The 4,225-nt window shown below is 51.7% G+C and overlaps 1 long non-coding RNA gene across 1 annotated transcript; it reads right to left on the reverse strand.

Moving 5' to 3' along the window:
* Positions 1-364: 364 nt before the first annotated feature.
* LOC147985348 (uncharacterized) lies at positions 365-3,789 on the reverse strand. Its single transcript, XR_015615116.1, has 3 exons — positions 3,522-3,789; positions 2,246-2,316; positions 365-614 (listed from the first exon to the last, which is right to left on the reverse strand). It is a non-coding gene; the product is annotated as an uncharacterized LOC147985348 (long non-coding RNA).
* Positions 3,790-4,225: the final 436 nt, after the last annotated feature.

The following is a 4,225-nucleotide window of genomic DNA, read 5'->3' on the forward strand; positions in this document are numbered from 1 at the left end:
AATCCTAATGTTCGAGTTAGTAAAACCATTTAACCCGAATAGAAGAGAGATCAGAGTCCCAGAGTATAGACGAGGAATAAAAGATCCTAATACCACCCAATGGCGACGTGTGCCCGTAAGCCACACAGCCAAGTTAGTAAAAGTTTTTGTAGTGACTAGACTCAACTTCGGCCAAGGAGTTGGAAAGGGGGCTACCTACAGGCAATTGGCTCTGATACCAACTTGTGACGCCCTCGATTCAATCGTACACTAATGATACACACAAATGTGTATGATCAAGATCAAGGACTCACGGGAAGATATCACAGCACAACTCTAGACACAAATTAAAATAAAACAAGCTTTATATTACAAGCCAGGGGCCTCGAGGGCTCGAATACATAAGCTCGAATACACAAGAGTCAGCGGAAGCAACAATATCTGAGTATAGACATGAGTTAGACAAGATTGCCTTAAGAAGGCTAGCACAAAAGCATCAATGATCAAAAAGGCAAGGCCTCCTGCCCGGGAGCCTCCTAACTACTCCTAGTCATCTGCGGTCTTCACGTAGTAGTAGGCATCCTCCGGGTAGTAGTAGTCATCGGTGGCATCGTCTGGCTCCTGGGATCCGTCATCTGGTCGCAAGAATCAGGTATGGGGGAAAAAGAAGTAGCAAAGCAACCGTGAGTACTCATCCAAAGTACTCACAAGACTTACATCAGATCTAAACTAAGTATGCATCTGTATCAAAGGAATGGGTTGTATCTGTGGACTAAACTGTAGAATGCCAGAAGGGAAGGGGAAAGCCTAGCCTATCGAAGACTAACATCTTCTGGAAACCACCATCTTGCAGCAATAGGAGGGAGTAGAGTAACATAAAGTAAAGTAGCAGTAGTGTTATCAACCTCGGCCAGAGATCCTTTCTCGACTCCCTGCGAGAAAGCAATCCCAGAGCCATACTATCCATTTCTCATCACCATCCATTTCTCATCACAATCCACTTCTCATCACAAGTATCCAGTTCTAGTTGTATCAATCGGGATACAACTCCAAGTGTCCGTTACCGTAGGACAGGCTATCGATAGATGTTTTCTTCCCTGCAGGGGTGCACCAACTTACCCACCATGCTCGATTAACTCCGGCCGGACACACTTTCCTGGGTCATGCCTGGCCTCGTCCTAACAATATGCCCAACCCGACCTAGGCTTAATAGAGAGGCCAGCATGCCAGACTAAACCTATGCTCCCAGGAGTCATGGGCCATCTCCCCGGGAACTCCTGCACGTTGCGTACGCGGCCGGTGAGCAGATCTAGCTACCTCCTTCAACAAGGTAGGTGCTTACCAGTCCAACCCGGCGCGCGCCGCTCAGTCGCTAACGTCTATTAAGCTTCGGCTGATGTATACGACGCAGAACGCCCAAACTATGCCCACGTGATGGTTAGTGCTATCAGGCCAGAGGCCCCTCGGATCAAATATCCAAATCATAGTGGATTAGGAGCACGCGGTAACGAGCAGAGACTCACGATCAATGTGACCCCGTCGCCCCGTCTCGAGTACTTGCGGCAAGGGCTAAGAATGCCTGGCCACACCTCGTAGTTATCTCGCGGGCACCTTCCAGGGCAACCCGACTCCACATCACTCGCTATTAAGCTCGCGCAGGTACCCCTCAGGGTCGACCCGTCTTTAGTAACATGGCTCAGTGTAAAGTCATAGTAGCCATAGTAACTGTGTGTCTAACACCAAGGGGAAAATCCGAGGAATCACCCCCGGTGAATCCCACTCGATGTTATCATCAAGCTGAACGTAAGAGGATCCACCCTCGAGGTTCACACTTGAGGGGTTGCACGACAGAGCGGTAACAGAAGTGGTTGAGGAGGAAATCACCCTCGATGACCTCGACTGTATAGCTACACCGCAGAGATCTCATCAGGAGTGATGTAAGAGGTTCCACCCTCAGCACTCGATGGTAATTCTGCAGAGTTGTACAAATAGGGGGTGATGTGCGGTGTCGGGGCCTGGACGTCGATCACGTTGATCGAGTCATCGAACATAAAGCGAGGCAACTGGGACAAGGTGGGGGTCACTGATGGATCACTAACCAACCTATACTAAGCAGTTTAGGATAAGCAGGTAAGGTATGAAAGCAGGTAACAAAAACATGCTATGCATCAGAGTAGGATCATACAGAAAGTAGTAGCAGTTCTAATGCAAGCATGAGAGGGAAAGAAATGAGCGATATCGGAATGCTCAAGGGGGGTTTGCTTGCCTGGTTGCTCTGGCAAGGAGGGGGGTCGTCGTCGACGTAGTCGATCACAAGGGCAGCATCGGTCTCGGGGTCTACCGGAGAGAAGAGGGGGAAGAAACAATAAATATAAAGCAAACATAGCACCACAAAGCATAACATGGCAATAAAATGTGTCGGGTGTGACCTAACGTATGGCTACACGACATAGGTGAAGGGGAAATTCAACCGGGAATGTATTCCCGGTTCCGGACCTGTGTCAGACAGATGGCCGGAGGGGAAAGGTTCCATGTTCACATAGTTAGGGGCATCTGACAGATAAACGGATCGCGTATTCGGATTCGTCTGGTCGTTCTGAGCAACTTTCATGTACAAAGTTTTTCCATCCGAGCTACGGTTTATTTTATATTAAATTTAAAAGATTTAAATCATTTTTAGGATTAATTAAATTAATCAACATTATCCAGAACAGTTCACGCTGACGTTAGCATGACATCAGCATGACGTCAGCAGTCAACAGAGGAGTTGACTGGTCAACTGATGTGTGGGTCTCGTTTGTCATTGACTGTTTAAACAAATTAGGGTTTAATTAAACTAACTAGTTAATTAGATTAATTAAACAGGATTAATTAATTAATTAATTTAACTATTATTTATTTTATTTTATTTTTAAAATATATATATATATATATATAACGTTTCGGGCGTGGGCCCCGTTCATCATAGGCCCAGGGGCCTTAATGGGCACGGGCTAACGGGGCAGAGCCCCGGGGTGCGGTTGCGGGCGACGGGCGTAATGGGCGCCCGTAGTCTGCCCGGGGCGAGGCGAGGCCGTGGCCACAGTAGGGCTTGCCGCAGTGGGGGTGCGAGGGCCATGGTGGGCGGAGCTGGTAACCCCGACCAGCAGGACGGGGTGCAGCAGAGCATGGGGCGGGGATCGCGCGCGGCAGGTGGGGCGAGCGGCAGCGGCGCAAGCAGCAGGCAGAGCGGCGCAGCAGGGGACGATAGTGGTCGCGGCGGCGACAGCAGCTGGAGGTGGGCGCGCAAGGGGGCACGGCGAACGCTGCTATCGGGAGGACGGCGGTGCGCAGGCATGTGCATCGGGCGTGGCCGGGTCGCACGGCGCAAGCGGCGACCGCGGCGGAGTACGAGAGCAGAGGGGGGAGGCGCGCGGCCTGGACGCGCGAGGGGCGCCCGGTGCGCGCTGTTGGGCGTGGCAACCGCTGTGCGGGGCCGCGGCTAGGCACGGACGTTGCCGTGACGTGCGAGGGCGGAGGAGAGGCCGAGGAGGAGGCCTCACCGTACGTTGATGGGAAGGGGGCGTGGAGGCGTGGTGGAGCTCGTCGGGGAGGAGGACGAGGAGGCGGCGGGAAGGAGGTCGAGGACGGCGCAGACCGGCGATGGTGGCCTTCGTCGACAAGGGCGGCGGGGTCGGGGCGCGCCTGGCGCGATCCAGATCCAGGAGCGGGGGCGCTGGGCGGCATGGGATTGAGCGGGAGACGGGGGCAGTTCCCCCGATCCAGATCGGGGGGAGGAGGGAGCAAACGTGGGGGTGATGCGAGTGCGTGGGCTAGGGTTTCGGTTGCCTAGGGGTTAGTAGTGGGGGGAGGCCATCTAGGCCAGGGACGCACGGGATGGGCTCGCTGGTTGCGACCAGCTGGGCCAAGAGGCCCACTGGGGAGGCGGGTTCTGTTTTTTTTAGCAGCAGGCTTTTGCAATTGAACTAGCCAACAAATGACTTAGCAAAATTGTGTGCCTGGCCAAAACAATTACTAGGGAATAATGTGCTCTGCCATAACAAGTATGGACAAGTTTTGATTCCATTTGGGATTTTCAACAATGGAAAAGGCATTAATAGTGCTATTTTGGCACTGTTTAAAATGCTTAGGACCATTTTGTAGTATATGGTGATGTTGTTTTCCTTAACAATCATTTGTTATGGAATTTTTAACAAATGACGAACATTTTTGCAGCAATATTTGAGCAACTTCAAATTCCACTTGC

Source organism: Triticum urartu, chromosome 2A, assembly GCF_056163025.1.
Source record: "Triticum urartu cultivar PI428250 chromosome 2A, HENAU_Tu73, whole genome shotgun sequence".
Classification (NCBI taxonomy): Eukaryota; Viridiplantae; Streptophyta; class Magnoliopsida; order Poales; family Poaceae; genus Triticum; species Triticum urartu.